Source organism: Tachysurus fulvidraco, chromosome 21 (genome assembly GCF_022655615.1).
Source record: "Tachysurus fulvidraco isolate hzauxx_2018 chromosome 21, HZAU_PFXX_2.0, whole genome shotgun sequence".
NCBI classification, from domain to species: Eukaryota; Metazoa; Chordata; class Actinopteri; order Siluriformes; family Bagridae; genus Tachysurus; species Tachysurus fulvidraco.
In genome coordinates, this window is record NC_062538.1 from 16448821 (window position 1) to 16468208 (window position 19388).

Genomic DNA, 19388 nt, shown 5'->3' on the forward strand with positions numbered 1-19388 from the left:
AACAAAAAAATAAATAAGAATAAATAAATACGAATAAGAATACAATTTGACTTTAAAATGAAGGATGTTAATCCATGCTCGATATTTTAAATAATGCATTTTTTATCTATATATCAGACACTAGTGAAAAAGAAAAGGCTTAGTTAGCAAGGAAGAAAAGGCTTGGTAATGTCTCAGACACATGCACACTGGATGTAAACGTCAAAACGAGGACAACACACATGGCTTTAAATAGATACAGAACTCAAGAAGGAATCTGAAAACAGGTGAACTTAATCTTAAAACTTAAGGGAGACAGAAAAGACAGGGGCAGAGACAGGACACAAATCGAAACAAAAGCACACGGAAACATAAATAAACAAAGAACAATGAGGAACAGAAGTGGAAGTGAAATGGAGCACTGGAGCGCTGCAGGCTGCTGTGCTGCTCGGCTCATAGTGTGAGGGGATTTGTGACACATTCCATTAATACCATAATAAAAATGGGAAAAATAGTTTGTAGAATTAGAGATGTACAGATTATTCATTGTATACTTATAAACTTGAGAATAAGATGAGGCCTTGCTAGTTTGACTGAAATTTCACAAACATTTGAAATGTATATATATATATATATATATATATATATATATATATATATATATATATATATATATACACAGTACAGACCAAAAGTTTGGACACACCACATTTTCAACAGGACAATGACCCCAAACACACCTCCAGGCTGTGTAAGGGCTATTTGACCATGAAGGAGAGTGATGGGGTGCTGCGCCAGATGACCTGGCCTCCACAGTCACCAGACCTGAACCCAATCAAGATGGTTTGGAGCTGGACCGCAGAATGAAGGCAAAAGGACCAACAAGTGCTAAGCATCTCTGGGAACTCCTTCAAGACTGTTGGAAGACCATTTCAGGTGACGACCTCTTGAAGCTCATCAATGCCAAGAGTGTGCAAAGCAGTAATCAAAGCAAAAGGTGGCTACTTTGAAGAACCTAGAATAAGACATATTTTCAGTTGTTTCACACTTTTTTGTTACGTAAGGACATCAGATTGCTTTGAGTGACATAATATCAAGGTAAAGGCAATCAAGAATGAATTCAAAATAAATAATAAAAAAATAATAGTAAAAAATAAGCTGGAATGAGAAAATAGAATTTTCCATTTAAACCATTTCAAAGAATTATATGGAACCAATCAATTGTGATTCATCCACAGATGTTCATAGATTATTCATTAACTACAATGAAATTAGTCTGAAAGTTAACAGTTTAGGTTCAGACCCACGTACAGCCCGTAGGATTTTGAAAAGAATGAATTGCTGAAATGAGTCATCAGGAATGAATCACATCACACGACTCAGATGAGTTTATTCTAGTACATAACATTCATGAGCCAGCTGCACTACTAACAGATGAGTCTACTGGAAATAATTACTGTCTACTTTGAATAACCATTTAATATGAGTCCAGTTCGATCACTTAATGAGGCAGTAGTTGTCATGTACTTTGTATTTTGTCATTATACATTGTTATTGCCTGTCATAGGCTTTATGCCTTAAATTTATGTAGGTTTCAGCAAAAAAAAGAAAAACAGGTGCTGAAAATGACTCAGCAGGGTTGGAAAAACAGACTGGCTCTTTATAGACATTAGTACAGCCCATGTTCTTGTTTTTATTATGAAGACATGCAGAAATTATACACAAAAATGTTATAGATAGATAATTTAATTTTATTTCAATATTATTAATCATAGAATGCTGTGAGCGGGAAAATAATATACATGTAGAAAAAATCCCTTAAAAATGATTATAAAGCGGAGATAAGAGTCAAATGAAGTGACTCCAATGACTCATCCTGAATAAGCAATATGTGCAAACTCAACCAATCAGTTTTGTTCCAGTGCCCAATGTTCAGTGCATTTGATGTTTCATCTCACAGCAAATTCTTTTAGGAGGTACGTGACTTGACTGTGATTGAACTGGAACATATTTCTGTATTGTCTCCTCCCTGAAACACAACCACTCACTAGTGTAAACAAACTGACCTGCATTTTCTCACACCAGGTTTCTACAACGTGATTCATCTGACGGAACTGTGATTTTCGAATGCAAGTGCTTATTTTCCCAGTCTGCTGATGCTGAACCCTTCACCTTTCAGCAGAATTGAACAGAGATTACAAAAATGAAAGTTTGAAAAAGACAAGAAGACATTTTGGCTTGGATGAAAATAAAAAGAAGAAAAGGATGTTATAATAAAACAATTTCATTAAGTGGATTATTAATGTAATTCTTTAAAAAAAAAAAAAACAATATGGTTTTACAAAAATGGCACCAAAAAAAATGAGGAATGAATCGGTAAATTAGAGCATTTTTTTCCCTCATCGATCCATCCATCCATCCATCCATCCATCCATCCATCCATCCATATCCATCTATCCATCCATCCATTTTCTGTTATCATTAAACCTGACTATCCCAGGGGACTTGGGGGGCATGGCACAATTACACACACACACACACACACACACACACACACACACACACACACACACACACACACACACACACACACACACACAAAACACTCGCCTTTGGACTGAAGAACTAAACCAGTGTATCCAGAGGAAACCCCCAAAGCACTGGGAGAACATGCAAACTCTGTGCACATTAGGTGGAGGTGGGAAAATGACCCTCAATGATCCCTCATTGGAGTTGTGGGGCTGATATACTAACCACTACATCAAGCCACATTGTTCTATTTCAGCTCACAGATTGCTTCATATTAAAAAAATATCAAAATGCTTAATTTGCTTAAAATGCTTTTTTAACACGCTTTATCTATACAATTATCCACATCAAAACAAAGGGGTGATATGAGGATTTGACCAGGAACGATGTAGGAAAATGACTATAAGGTGTCAAAAAGATGCCATTATTAACACTGTATACAAATGTCATGTTAAAATTGAAGATAGATAGATAGATAGATAGATAGATAGATAGATAGATAGATAGATAGATAGATAGATAGATAGATAGATAGATAGATAGATATCACCTTCTCCATTGAATTAGAGACAGATGATCTAAAATAATGCTAGCTAGCTAGCTAGCTAGATAGATAGATAGATAGATATCACCTTCTCCATTGCATTAGAGACAGATGATCTAAAATAATGCAAAGTGACACATTTAAGGCAGCTGGGCCTTTAACGCTGCTCCATTCGTCTTCAATTAAAAAAGTAAGAAGGCAGATCTCTGGAGAAAAAAGCAGGGTGAAATACAAGGTAGGTGAACATGTTCAAGGGAAAGAAGGGTGAAATTGAAGAACACATACTGTGCATGCACAAGCACACACACACCAACACAGACCCGGAAGCCAAAAATCTATTTTGCTATTACAGATTTGTTAAAACATGCTGGAGGGAAATGTTGCACCAGACATGAATATTACACCTCAGCAAACATTGTGTGTGTGTGTGTGTGTGTGTGTGTGTGTGTGTGTGTGTGTGTGAGAGAGAGAGAGAGAGAGAGAGAGGAGAGAGAGAGAGAGAGAGAGAGAGAGAGAGAGAGAGAGAGAGAGAGGGAGAGGCAGGGAAAGAGAAAGGATTAATAGACAAACTCGAATGCTTGAGCGCTGTACCAGGCTATAGATATGCTAGTTTAAACTAATTTTCAGCTTCAGTGAGCGTTTTATCCTAGTCAGGTGGAGCCGGTGCCAGCCTGCGAACACTGGGCCTGAGGTGGGAATACATGCTGGACGGGACACACATTAGGAGCAATTTAGCAAAACCAGCCAACCCAAATGAAACCCACATGAATATGTATAAGAGAACATGAAACAGTTACATGAGTTCATGATCAAACCTCAGACCCAGGAGCTGCCCACTGTGCCATGGTGCCACCCACGTAACTAACACACTGAGCCATTGGAAAACAGTCCCAGCTGCTTGCGCCTGAAATACAAAGTGAATTATATTGAAATATGTTTAAAACAATCATTCTGTGCTTTTGGTTTTGTTCTTGTGTTTTTGTATTTGCTGTTATATTTTGAAATTTGTGCTTTTGTTTTTTGTTTTTTGCTGTCATATTTTCAAATCTGTTTTAGTTTTTTTTTTTGTTTTTGTTTTTTGCTGTCATATTTTCAAATTTGTCATTTTGTTTTTGGATTTGTTCGTGTGTTTTTGTTTTTGTTTTCATATTTTCAAATTTGTCATTGTATATTCGGTTTTGTTCTCTTGCGTTAATTTGACCTTGTGCTTTTGTTTTGTTTTGTTTTTGCTGTCATATTTCCACATTTGTTCGAGTTATTGGTTTTGTTGTGTCTGTCTTGGGTTTTTGAATATTCTGATTTGCTGCTGTGTTTTACGTACGTTTGTTAGTGTCTTTTGCACACTATGGGCCACTGCACTATTGTCACTTCACTCATATTCAACTTATTATTATTATTGTTATTATTTTAAATAGCAATATGTTGTATTGCTTCAATGTTGCATTATATTGTTTCTAATGCTGTATTAATTCGAGTATTAGATTTGGTATTATATTTTGTACATGCCCTACATTATTAATGAAGATGGATGAGAAAAACACAGAACACAGGAAGGGAGTTAGAAAAGAGAGTACGCTAGACAATACAGACTTAGCAAAATGATAAAGAAGTATGAGATATTGGGGAAAAATGTAGTCAGTAGGAAAAAAACATGAAGATACTTTTTTTGCTCCAATGGCTCAAAGTTTCTTATTGAACTTGTTCTTCATTTTCCCCATAGGAGAAAAGACAGAAAAAAGCTTTGTACTTCTCTGTTTGATCCCTCGTTCTCTCCACAGGGTCGAAAAAAGGAACCCTGCAATACAGAGTGGTACATCAGTGCAAAACACTACACACACAGACGAGTCTGAAATCCCAGCATGCTCTCTGAGCTCCGTACAAGAATGATAATCTACAGCAGGGTCCAAAAGACTGAGTCCAGTACCAAGAAGCGTTAATATTTCAAAAGGTAACAACATGGACAACATCTAGGATTTTAAAACTTATAGAGCATCTTAAGAGCTTCTTATATTTTGAGGCTTGTTTTTATATTAGAATGCAATATCGCAAATAAATAATTTGTTTTTGTTTTTTGTTTTCTTAAATCATTAACATTATCTGTTCAAACAAAAAAAAGCACCAGGAATGATTCTTTTCATACACACTATAAAAAGCATGAATTTAGTTTTTTTTGAGAACTCATATAAAAGAATATTATTAATATGTAATATTTCATAAATAAGTAACACAATAAACAATAATGCTTATGGTGTTATAGGAAAAAAAATACAGTCTTTTTTCTTTAGCTGGCAACAATAGACCCAAATTTGGGTCTTGCCCATCCCATCAAAATTTTACTTTTTTTTAATTGTTGCCAAAGGGAAAAATAACAGAAATACAAGCATGAATTCTATTTTCTGATTGGGTGGGCAGCCTACAGCCAATGGACAATCATCTGTCTGCAGCAGCCCCGCCCACAACCCCGCCCACACAGCGCAGAATAATTTATCACTGCTCACCCCATGCTACTGTCAATCCAACACGCTTACAAGTTCTAGCTCCATACTGACATTTTAGAAAGTTTATCTACTTTCCTCAATTTGTGATTGCAGTGCAGCAGCTAACTAATGCCCATAATTTGACCGACATTAAATTCTATTATGTTTCTTTGACTGTCGTTACAACCTGATGTACTGTACAATGTATCTTACAGGGGAAACCATCGACTATATGCTGATGGCTAAAACACAGCTTGAAAAAAAAACCTTATATTTTATGTCAAGAGTATCCTTAGTGTAGTTAAGTTTGTGTGTGTGAAAGAGTTATGGCTCTGTGGAATTTTGTAAATATTGATTAATATGGGGAGAACTGGATTAGATGTTGGAGTCACTACCACTGATTGCTCTCCTAATATTTGTACAATCTCACCCTAATATAACTGGCTAGAACCACCCTTGCATTAAGCAGAACATTCCACAGAGCACAATGATTTTCAAGATATTTTCAAGAATTATTATTATTGTTAATATAATAATATTATTTGTATGATCCAGTTTCAGATACAGCACAAAGATGTGGGACTGTCTGCTCCTAACTGTGTGCTTAAAATGTGGCAATGAATAGTAAAAATAAATTCTTAAATATTTGAAAAGAAATAATCTTATTTATTTTCTTATCTAAACAAAAATAATATATAGATATACTGTATATGTCCAGAATCAATTAAATAAATAAATAAATAAATAAATAAATAAAGCATTAATTAAAGGACAGTGTTTTCTGTTGACGTAATTTGATAAAGGATTAAATGAGCTGACCTTAGGTATGATTTAGCCAAGGTCTGGTATAAGAACCAGACTCAGAAGGTAACCCATCCTCATACTGACACTGAACAGTAAATAATGTAAATGTAAATAATGTAAATGTAAATAACATCCTTTCTACAACAGTTTGTAGAAGCAACCAATAGCTCCTGAGGAACTAACAGGTCAGAGTAATTTCTGAGTACATAACAGACATATTCCTTCCAGCCAAAATCTTCAAATGTTTACTGATGAAGACCTGAGCACAAAGTGTCATGTTCCTAACTGAATAATATTGTAAATGTGCCTGTGTTATAAAATTAAATCTCTTCGGATTGTTAACTAACTGTATAACAAACCTTTAAACTGGTAGTTTTCTTCCTGTTAGCTGATATACTGTATATATCCACGTAATTAGCACTTATATTAAATTATATTAAAACTTAGTCAGACGTCCTCATTTAAAAGTGTTGAAACTCTTAATTGTTAAATGAAAGGCAATTAGAATTCAGGGTATTTAGTATTTTTTTTTTTTTCAGCTATGTTTAAATCATATATCAATAAAGAACCCTGAAATCTTATAAAGCGTCATAAATTACTGTTTATCGTTTGTCTGTTTGGCTCCATTTTTGACGAATCGCCACTGAGAAACTGAGCTATTGGGTTTATTATAGCAAACACTGAGATCAAGCTAGTTAATAATAACAACAACAATAATAATAATAATAATAATAATAATAATAATAATAATAATATATGTGACTATTATTATTATTATTATTATTATTATTATTATTATTATTATTATTATTATTATTATTATTATTATTATTATTATTATTATTATACTGTTAACTTATCCAATATTTTTAATCAGCAAATGAATAAACAAATGAATTTTTTTTATCATTGCAAGTCTGATATAAAATTAGTCAGATTCTTAGCTTTCAGTGTCAGATGTTAATTATTTCCCTCTGTTGGATAATTTTGAAACGCCTTCAAATTTGCTTAGGAACAAGCACTTGGGGCATCTCCAAGAAAAGAAATTGATTTAATATCATTATTTACTTTGAAGATAGAAGCTCCATAGTTTGTGTGGAAAAAAGACTATCTTTTTTTTTTTTTTTCAAATTATTAATATATCGCTTCTCCTAGGCTATGTACAAACTTTCAAAATCAAGTTCCTAAAGCCCTGAGCCCTGTCCTAAAGCTACTTTTATAGGATTCATTAACCAAGATTGTGGAGTGTGACATTTGAAGTCATTCAATGCTTAACCTGGATCCAACAACATTCAGGTTTTTGGCTTCCTTCTGTTTGGTTTCCTTCCTTTTTGCTTTTCTTCTCAGGAGAAAAACATAACAATTCTACATGTGTCCGTATGTGTTCTCATGGACTCTAAAGGATTTATGATCCGTTCCAACCGAAGGTCCATTTTTCATTAATTGGTCTTTTCTTTCATCTTTTCTCTCCACTGGCTGAAATGTGGATACAGAACACGAGCTAGCATTTAGTGCCCTAAACAAACGAGGGGATAACCACAGCGATTCATTGGCGCTGCAGGTTCAGCCACTTAGGAGTCCATTAAAAAGCACTCAAGGCCACCAATGGGTTTTACAACGATTACAATAACAGCAGTGCAGTCCAAGGCTATTGGGCTTCTAAAATAAATCCTCCACAAATAAAAGACCGTCGATGTATAGTCAGAGATAGAGAGAAAGAGAAGAGGGAGGAGGGCTTGCGAGTATGATGGTTATATTCTTCCAAAAAACATGATATCTTTTGTGATATCTTTTTCAAAAAGATGTAAGACAAAACAAAAAAAACTTCTAAACGCTTGACCTTTTAACGGTAGTTTCAAACAGTCTTTTGCAGCTATAAAAAGTTATGAAACTTCAATGAAGTTCAAATCATGATGCGTTTTTCATTGCATTCAACATGGACAAGAAACAGTTTTTATATGATTTCCATCAGTATCACAATTATAAAGAAGCTTAACAAAACCATAAAGTGTTACTGCTGTAGGTTAAATCTCACACAGTAAATGCATTTTGCCTGATTCAAATGAAGGAATGTGAGGTTTGACTCGATACTAAAGAACACTTGTACTCTATGCTCTACCTTACAGGTTGATGCTCATGAACTTTTCAGAATGAACGATCGTTCCAATATCAGCAAGAAAGCTTTGGAGTGATAATTTGGTCTGAGATATTTAGGGTTCCTGATTTGTCAAAAAGACATGGTGTCAAAAAATGATGTCTTTTTAAAAAACATATATAGATGTATTTCCTGAAGGACACACCATCCCATGCTACTGCAACAAATAGAACATTGACTCCTTTGGTTGCTATGAATAAATGAGTCTTCTGTGAGTCTCCCCTGACCTCAATCCTACTGAGAACCTGTGGAATATCCTTAAAAGAAAGGGTGAGAGTCAGGATACCTTGAATCAGCAGTTCTGGACAGGAATACTAGCATACTATTGTTTATATTGAGAGTTTAAGGGCCTTGTTCTTGAACCCCTAACCTTTTAATCAATAACCCAAAGTCACGATGCGGGGAATACAACAGACCCAAATGCAGTATAGACAAGGATTCCACGGCTAAATACTAAAGACAATTAGATACGTAAGGGACAGGTGTGCTGAGGTGGGAAGGAATAGACACGTGAAGGGCAGGGCAGACACGTGAACACGAAACGTAAACAAAAGGCACATGGCCAAAATCCGGCTTAGATCCTGACACCCAATGCCTTAACTATAGAGCCAGCCAACATGCCAAAAGCGCATGTCTTTGGTCTGGTGTTAGAAAACAGAGTGCCCAAAGAAAAGCACCAAAAGCACAGAGACAACATGCAAACTCCACATATACAGCCTGACACTGGGAGTTAAGCCCTCTGGAGATGCGAAGCAAACATGCTAACCACTAAGAATCAGAACTAGCACTAGAAACACAGAAACTAAACCTACACTTTCCTAATGAAACAAAGGTGCATACGTAGTTAAACACAGGTGAGTCCTCCATGGCGACAATGTTTGAAGGCCACTAAAATGTTAACACACCCTCCAATGTATATCAGCAGTAGTTCAAATCGAAAAAGTATTACAAGTACAATAGATCCTTTAAGGGGGTTTTTACACCTGGTCACTTCATGCGTTTTCTGTGACCAGATAGCTATCCGATGGTAAAAGGACCAGGTGTAAATGCCCTCTGAAACGGTTTCGAGACGGATATAAATCCGATTGCTCAAACCCCTTCAGGAGGTGGTCTGGGACGCATTTCAGATGAAACTGGACGGGTGTAAATGCATGTGGTTGTTCAAGCCACATACGTCAGCGCTATACTCCTCCCAAACGGAAGTACGTCACTCGCAGGTGACTCGCGAGTCGTGCATCGTGCCAGAAACAAATATGTTTTCCCACCAATGCAGCAAACGGTAAATGCTGTTTTTTGTAGCAACCGCATACACCAAAGCGTGTTCCATTTCAATTACACCGGAAATGAGGTCAAATATATTTGCCTATTGGGCGGGAGTAAAAAGATCAGATTGATATCCGATTTGCCAAGACGCATTTATGTGGCCTAATGTAAACAGTTTTAACAAATCAGATAGCTATCGGATCAGAGAAAACACATGAAGCGACCAGGTGTAAAAAAGGCCCTAAGATGCCACTCTGGGGACTGACTATCATGTAGGGATGTGATTAACATATATGTGTTTCAGGAGCATCAGAGGCAGATTAGCCTACTCTGGAACTCAAGGTCTCATTGAAAGTCATCGAAAAATATGAGCTGACAAACGTGTTAAAGATTGAAATCATTTTACATTTTAGGGTTTTTCAAAAATGATGGCATTTAAAAAAAAAAAATGAATGCATAATAACGATACAAACAGTGCAAAATAATCAGCATTTGCTAATCTCTATTACGACGTATTCGTTGTATTTTTTCTATCTATAATGTAGACAAATGTTCTTGATGCTCAATACAAAGGTTAAGGTTAAGTAGAAATCTTCAATCAATGACTCAAAGCTTCTATGTTATTAAATATTAAAAATATTCTTTAGTATATATAAAAAAAATACGTACACACACACACACACACACACACACACACACACACACACACACACACACACACACACACACACCCACATACACAGAGCATCTGGCTGGTTTTAATGTGTCACTTCTAAGTGCGACTGTATCTTATGCTTGATTTGAGTTTGCCATATTTTTTAAACCTGAAAGATAGAAATCTCTCTCTCTCTCTCTCTCTCTCTCTCTCTCTCTCTCTCTCTCTCCCCCCTCTCTCTGTATGTGTGCGTGTGTGCGTGACTGTGTAAACCACCTGTTTACTATGAGTTATCTGTTGCAGCACCTGTTTCTTGCATCTCCAATTTTTTTTAATTCTCTCCATGCGAAAATGTTCAGGAAGCTAAAATCGTTATTTCCCATTTATTTCAATCCTGAATATTTACTTTTGTCGTTTTATTCCATATCAAGCGCATTGATTTAAAGTGAATGGAATCTTGTGCATTTGGAATATGAAGCGAACAAAGCCGACTTTCTCGTGTCTTCCTTAGTCTCACTCACAAACACAGGTAGATAAGATCCAGAAGGACAAATCAAGATGAAAATGGTTGAACGGGTTAAAGTTTTAAAAATAATCGAAACATCTGATAAACATCTGATTGAGAAAGAAGGATGGCTTTGAGTGTACTGTATACTCCCTATATAAGATCCCTGTAACATAAAATCCTACAAAAAAGAATTTCCTGCCCTGTGTGAACATGCGGGGTCTTTGTATGTTCTCCTAGTGCTTTGATGGTTTCCTCCCAGTCCAAAGCAATTAACTGTATAGAATGGTAATCTCCAAATTGTCTGTAGTGTGTCATTGTGTCTTGTGATGGACCAACACCTCATCCAGGGTGTCTCATGCATCTTACATTTAGAATGTAAGACACCCTTATCCAGAGTGACTTACATTTTATCTAATTTTTTTATACAACTGAGCAATTGAGGGTTAAGGGCCTTGCTCAGGGACCCAGCAGTGGCAGCTTGGTGGACGTAGGAATCGAACTCACAACCTTCCGATTGGTAGCCCAACACCTTAACCACTAGGCTACCACTTTGAAACATCATGCTTTCTGCCCTGAGTTCCCTGGGAAAGACTCCAGGTTCCCTGTGACCCTGTGTAGTATTAAATGATGGATGGATGAATGGATGGATGGATGGATGGATGGATGACGATGTCTACACATAATTTCAGCAAAAATAGCCTTATCAAGAGAATCTCCTGATCCCTATTAACTTCCCTTTTAACACCCAGATACCACTTTGAGCAACACAGCAATGTGCTAGGTTTATAATAACATAATAACATGTTCACAGCTCTGCACATTCCTAGCATTCACTCATTAGGTGTGAGAACAGTCAGTAATCATTCTGTAATCCTAAGCTGTGTTGGAATTTCTAGTATGGTTGGTTGTCTGTTGTCTTCATCCTGAGATTTCTGATCCTCACTTCTGGTGTTGGCTATGATGGCAGTGTTGTAGAGCGAACTAGTGTCTGCATGACAAACACAGACATCATAGCCAGAAATGAGCTAGAAATTAGCAGATATGAGCAGAAATGTCAAGTTTTTGAGACACACAGGCCGGAGGTGGAGAAACCCTGTCTTTTCATTTTATAATTTCATTTAATAATAGTTTGCAGTGTCCGTTTCCTTGTTTCTTTGCTTTTAATGTGTTTTTCTCCACTCTCTTAGTTCTGGTTCTGGAATCAAATAATTCTTAGGTTATTAAGCTAAATATGAAATTTTGTTCAACCCCTAGATGTTAATTAATATATTTACTAACAAACATGTTTATGGAATTTGGCAGACACAAACTTAAAATCTCACTTTTTATATAACTGAGCAATTGGGGACTTTGCTCAAGGACCCAGCAGTGGCAGCTTGGTGTACCTGGGATTTAAACTCATAACCTTCCGATCAGGAGTCCAACACCGTGGTGGACCTGGGATTCAAACTCATAACATTATGATCAACAGTCCAACACCATGATGAACCTGGTATTCAAACTCACAACCTTCTGATCAGCTGTCTGACAACTTTAATAAACAAATATTTTATATTTAAATCTAAATGACACATGTATAAAATGATGACAATAAAACTGATTTATTAAAATCAAACTCCATGCAGTGACTACCTGTATATATAAAGTAGTGATAAGGATTGTGTGTGTGTGTGTGTGTGTGTGTGTGTGTGTGTGTGTGTGTGTGTGTGTGTGTGTGTGTGTGTGTGTGTGTGAGCTCCAGCACTGACCTTAACCCTGACCGCTAAACAATCTCTGAGACCTTTGAGGTAACGAGACTCCTGGGAATGCTTTTCACCTCTCTCTTTCACACACACACACACACACACACACACACACACACACACACACACACACACACACACACACACACACCGAGTGACAGCACTAATACCTGGTAAAACCCAACCTTCATTGACTGTTCCATGGTCCTGATTCTGACACTGTGTGTGTGTGTGTGTGTATGTGTGTGTGTTGCATTCACTGGGTCAAGTTTTTTGTTTTTTTTACACTTACTTTAGGGAACTATCTCAGAAACGAAGAGAGAAAGAGAAAGAGTTAAAACACTCTATCTAAAGCTATGCTGGAGTTTTGCGTTCACACCGAATAGTTCTGTGACGAACACTAAATTATCTTCATCATAATCCAAACAGCCATGTTGCACTGATATCCGGGACATGTTTGAATAATGAGGTTAAGTAGCACGACACATGGATCAACAGCTCCAAGCTTCTCTTCAGGGAAACAGCACAGGCTGAAGGAGATTGAGTTAAATCCCAAGAGTGTGTGTTTTATCACCAATTCACTAGGACAAGACACACAGGAAGACAATGAAACCACAAAGAGAAAAGTGGAGACATTAATTTAAAACGTAATGACAAAATGACAGAAGTGGAGATGAGAAAAAGAAGCAGAGCAGAAGAACAAAAGTGAAGAAAACAGAAGTGTGAAGATTCCTGAGAACAGAAATGAGCATGAAAATGAATTCATGGCACATGCGATATAAGTGAAGTGATAAGAAATTAGCATAAGCAAAACGATTGTTGAGAACGAGGGAAGCGTAAGTCAAGAGGCCATCGGTTATAGAGAGAAGAGAAAAGCAGAGAAGAAAAGAGAGGATCTGAAATTAAATGAGTAGAGATGAAGAGTAGAGCTGATAAAAGTAGGGAAGAAATAATAAGAGGGTAAGAGGATAGAAACGACTTCAGGACGATGTACGTGCGGCGATAAAAGACAGGAAAAAAAAGAAGACAGGACAAGAAAAAGAAGAAGACAGAAAAGAAGAAAATGAAGAAGACAGAAAGAAGAAGAAAAATTCATTAGTAGAAGAACAAGACAGAGGAAGAAGAAGAAGGTTCTGAAAAATGCAAGAAGAAATATAAGGTCTTTCATTATTCTGTTCTATCACTCTTTCCAAGCTTATACTATTCATTGGCCCTTATAACACATACTGTACAGTCACAAAGAAAGACATAGCATGTATTTTAAATATACATATCTGTGTTCAAATTGAAATAAATTAAAAAAAAAAGTGTAGCCTTAACTGAAATTTTAAACCCCCTATAAATGGAAATTTTAAAACATATAAATATGTAATATGGTATTGTTTTATATACAAATTCAAACTCTAAGTTTCCTTTAAAAAGCGGGAAAGCAGCGGAAGGAAAATGGCAGAAGGCAATAATCAGAGACACTAGGGTCAGAGAAAAGGCAGCCGGAAACAGGCATAAATAATCTATACTCAAACACAAGGAAACAGACAGGGATTTAAACCAGGTGTCATGAACGCAGGATAAAAGGGGACCCAAACGCAGGATGGGAAAAATAACAAGGTTTAATAACGGAAAACATGAAACATAACACAGAAAAGACTGGACAAAGACAACAGTAGATTCCGCGCTGCCATCGGCAACGCAGCACACTTAAATACAAAACAATGAGGAGCAGGTGTGGTGACAGGGAGGAGCAAACGAAGGCAGGGCAGAGACGTGACGAGAAACGTAAACAAACAACTGCACGTGGCCAAAGTCCGGGCTGAATCATGACACCAAAAAGTACTTTCTGAACAACAGGAAAACATGCGAAAAATGTCATGACATAAGCACTGCGACAATGGGGTATAAACAGTCTAGCTAATTACGAACAAAAACAAAACACCTGGGAGACACACCATGACAGACATGTCACAATAAACACACCGGCTGAGATCTTGGATCGTGGTGTTTTTTTGTTTCGTTTTTTAACTTTGTGTATGCCTTTTTTTACACACCTGTTCTATGCAATATTTTTCTAACAGATTCAGTTAATATTTTCCAAAATAGAAACAAACCGAACGAACACTAGACAGTTTCTCGGTGTGCTCTAAATGACACTACCTGGTCTCTTGCTTGCACCTTAAAATCACCAATCCACCTTCTTGATGTGAACTGTGCACCATCCTTTGGACCGGTTTAGAACGCATTATCTGTTCATTCAGAATGAAGCTTCCATATTTAGTTACATCCCTAATGCACATGTAATGTATGTTCATGCAGACAGGCAGAGTGCAGTGAACACTTTGTGCTTTCTATCTGATAAGCAGTATTTCGGCTTAGCTTGGAGTGCAGAAGAACAGAAGCTGTGTATTTTAGATTTCTGATGATAATCTTCTGTCAGATGGAGCGCTTCTTCGTGCTTTTTCTGATCATGACTGTCCATAACGGCTCTAGCAAGGATTTCTGATTTCTCACCTCATCATTCCACATTTCTTCCTGCTACAGACAGCTTATCTTATTCGTCATCCCATTTTTACACGAGACACTGTATTAAAAACATCTGCTTAGTCTAGACACCAGTGCAAACTGCACACTACACTAAAAAGCTAGTTGGACGTAGCTATATCCGTGGAACGCTATACAGTATGTATTTCCCTAAAGGGTTTATCGTTAATACCCGATGTTCTGTATTTATTGATCTGTTCTGTGTTTCTGTTGTTCACTATTTCAACTTTGTATAATCTTTTGTGATGTTATGTGTTGGACTGTCATCCAATGTATACAAAAGTTATATAGAGAAATGACAATAAAAACCCACCTGACTTGATAAGATGCATAGCCTTTAATTCTATTTTTGCTATTAGCTAATGCTATTTTTGTGTCTCAAATACGTCAGGTCCTAGCTGATCTGATCTCACCATCAAGCCTGGAACCCACTGTGAACTTCTTGCAGCCGATCTGCAACATGATGCGATTCTGGGATGCTTTTCTGCTCACTACGGTTGTAAAGAGTGCTTAATTTGTTAGCTGAAAACTACAACATTTGAAAATCCCTTGATATTAGCAATGTCTGAAAAATCTGCAAATCTAGTACGGATCAATTTTCCCTAACATTAAGTGAAGCTCTTTACCTGTATAATGTTTTTTTTTTTCTGCATTGCACTGCTGCCACATGATTGAATGATTGGACTATCACATGAATATGCAGGTAAGCAGGTATTCCTAATAAAGTGATGGTCAAAATATTGATGACAGTTTGTTTGTTTGGTTTTGTATTGTATTATTTTTTAATTATTATTTCTTGCGTTATATAATTTAAGCATTGTATACCACTGTATAAACCTTACAAAAGAAAAGAATTAAGATTTTGATCATAATATTTTCTCTTTCTCAGGAAGCCAGGATGTTTGTCATTAACAATGCATCATTCCATGACAGCACAAGGTTGGTGTAATTCATTTTGAACTAAAGTATGTAAACGTTTCCAAACTGGGTAGTAGAAATGAAAGACTTGACTGGTGATAGTAAATGGGTATAAAGCATTTGATAAGGGATTTTAATGATGATCTTATAGCGTCTGATGCGGTGACTTCGTGATTCTTGTGTTGATACAGTGGACCACCATATTTTAATATCTTGCCTGCATCAACTTGTGGGTTTTTGTGGTACAGCCTTAGATTGGTTTAGGTCCTATTTAGACAATATAATATTTTCAGTAGGTCTAGCTGGCTTTGACTCCTCTCATGCTGATTTGTTCTGTGGAGTTCCACAGGGCTCGGTCTTAGGCGCATTACTCTTATAGCAAGATAGCAACCCAGAGATGATGTTGCTTGCCCCAGTGGCTCTACCAAATGTCCTCCTGTTGATTTGATTTCAAAATGGATGTAGAGTTCAAATTGGACAGTCTAGTTTCTTTCATTTATGATGGGTAGCACAAATCAGACTAATGCTGTCCAGGCAGAACTTTAAGATGGTAATCTATGTCTTTATTACATATCGGTTAGACTATTGAAATGTACTTTATGTCTTCACTCTCTCACCTCCAGGTGATTCAAAATGCTGCTACATGTTTTTTAACTGAAGCAAGAAAACAAGCATATTACACAGAATCTGGCCACCTGTGTATTTTAGGGTACAGTTTAAAGTTATTTTATTTGTTTTTGAACACAGAAATCAATCAGGAAGTTTAAAGGGTACAGAGTCTTTTCTGTTGCTGCCCCTAGATTGTGGAACAACCTGCCACTGTATGTTAATCAGGCGCCGACTGTACAGCCTCCGTGTTTAAAACCCGACTAAAAACACATTTATATTCTTTTGCTTTTGGAAGGTTTTTTCCTCCTTATTTTATATATATTTTATTTTGTGTCAGTTGTAGCTGTTTTTAAAGTGTTTTATAAAATAAGTATTATTATTATAACAAGCAAAAACACTGATGAACAGCATCATCATATCTGGAAGAACTTATATTCCAAGGCTACGCTGTCAGCAGTGATGATTGTTTCTAAACTGACCTTAACACCAGCTGAGGAGAACATTTTAGTTATCCCAGCTCTCCCTTGTCCCCTGGCTAACACTCGCTACCTCTGAGACAAATGAAGCCAGCTAATCTTTTCAAACACTTGTTCTATCTTCCCTCTTCTGTATACTTAAACATACAGGCAGCCACAGTTGGCTTGTATCTGTGATTGACAAGGAAAGAGATTATGCCAGTGAGAAAATATCTATCCCTCTGTCTATTTCCTGTACCGCTAATCCTACACATGGTTGCAGGGAACATGGAGTCCATTCTAGGGACTAGAACAGAGTTCAATCACAATCACACACATTCTCACACACCCATTCACACACTACGGACAATTTAGTGCCTACAATGCATGTCTTTGATTTTTAACTGATGGAGGAATGTGAAGTATCCAGACGCACAAGGAGAACACACAATCTCCAAACACACATGGTGGAGTTAAATTCAAACCCCACAAGTGTCAAGGTGTATTGACTTAGACTTATCTCAGACTTATTATTATTATTATTATTATTATTATTATTATTATTATTATTATTATTATTATTATTCATTCATTCATTTTCTACCGCTTATCCAAACTTCTTGGGACACGGGGAGCCTGTGCCTATCTCAGGCGTCATCGGGCATCAAGGCAGGATACACCCTGGACGGAGTGCCAACCCATCGCAGGGCACACACACACTCTCATTCACTCACACACACACACACTACAGACAATTTTCCAGAGATGCCAATTAACCTACCATGCATGTCTTTGGACCGGGGGAGGAAACCGGAATACCTGGAGGAAACCTCCGAGGCACGGGGAGAACATGCAAACTCCACACACACAAGGCGGAGGCGGGAATCGAACCCCCAACCCTGGAGGTGTGAGGCGAACATGCTAACCACTAAGCCACCATGCCCCCCTACATTATTATTATTATTATTATTATTATTATTATTATTATTATTATTATTATTATTATTATTATTATTATTATTATTATTATTATTATTATTATTATTATTATTATTATTATTTGTCCTTGAACTTTACTGGAATTTATTGTAGTCTGTATAAATTTATATAAGTATGGTCTGAGTCAATGTCTGACAGGTAGTAATTTCTGGATTAAAAAAACAACCATAACTTAATCACTGGTGAAATGCACAGATGAAGTCATCTAGTTGAAGCATTTGAAGCTCAACCTTGACCAGCTTGCATTTTGATCTTGCTATTGACTTTGCTTCAACTTAAATAAGACTTGTTCTTGACCCAAACTTGACTAGTCTCGACAATCGACTTCACAGCAGCCCTAGCTGATATATTCAACATTAGAATGATTTTTCAATAAGAGGCGTTGGAGTAAAATATGTATAAAATATATATAAAAGTCAGAGCAGTTTACATAAAAACAGACATATAACAGATATTAGAAATGAAGAACTAGTGCAGTACACATTTTTATCCTGCTTGCACATAGCAAACTTCATTTGTCATAGCCACACACCCACACACCCTGGCAAGCTTAGTCATTACGTGTGAGATCAATACTGTCCAAAGTCTGTGATCTGTTGTTCAGATTTCCTTAGAATGCACATTCAGCCCATCCAAATTTAGCTAATTAGAGGCTCTGCACTGCTCTCCTCATTACCCCATTATTACCCCATATGTCCATAATGAGAATACATACCATCAAGGGCAAGAGAACACACTGTGTTCACACAACAGTGTCTTCAACGGAGCACATTTTTAGTGCCTCATTTATTGATCACTTGAAGCCAAACCAATTAATCAATTAATCATTATTAATTTAAAGTCAGATATAGGTTACATATTTACATATTGCAAAGAAAGAAAAGAAAAAACATTTTATCCCTGATGTTTTTCCTGTTGTTTAAATCAGTGAGTATCTGAACTGAGAAACAACAACATTATTATTATTATTATTATTATTATTATTATTATTATTATTATTATTATTATTATTATTATTAGGATCAAATAAATTTCAGAAAATTAGAAGACATTTAGAGCTAAAAACAAAACAGAAATCTAATATGTAATGACTTGGTTTAAAAAGGCATGAATACGAATACCTCGTTTTCCTACCCGTTATCACCGCTTAGTAAAAAATGAATAATTAGCATCCAAATGTTGCTTGAACCAACTTCAGAAACATCATTTAAGAAAA

The 19388-nt window shown here is 36.4% G+C and overlaps 1 long non-coding RNA gene across 1 annotated transcript; it reads right to left on the reverse strand.

Annotated features, from left to right (window-relative positions):
• Positions 1-691: 691 nt before the first annotated feature.
• LOC113663775 lies at positions 692-12801 on the reverse strand. The gene is made up of 3 exons (XR_003445537.2): positions 12663-12801; positions 2046-2151; positions 692-994 (listed from the first exon to the last, which is right to left on the reverse strand). It is a non-coding gene; the product is annotated as an uncharacterized LOC113663775 (long non-coding RNA).
• Positions 12802-19388: the final 6587 nt, after the last annotated feature.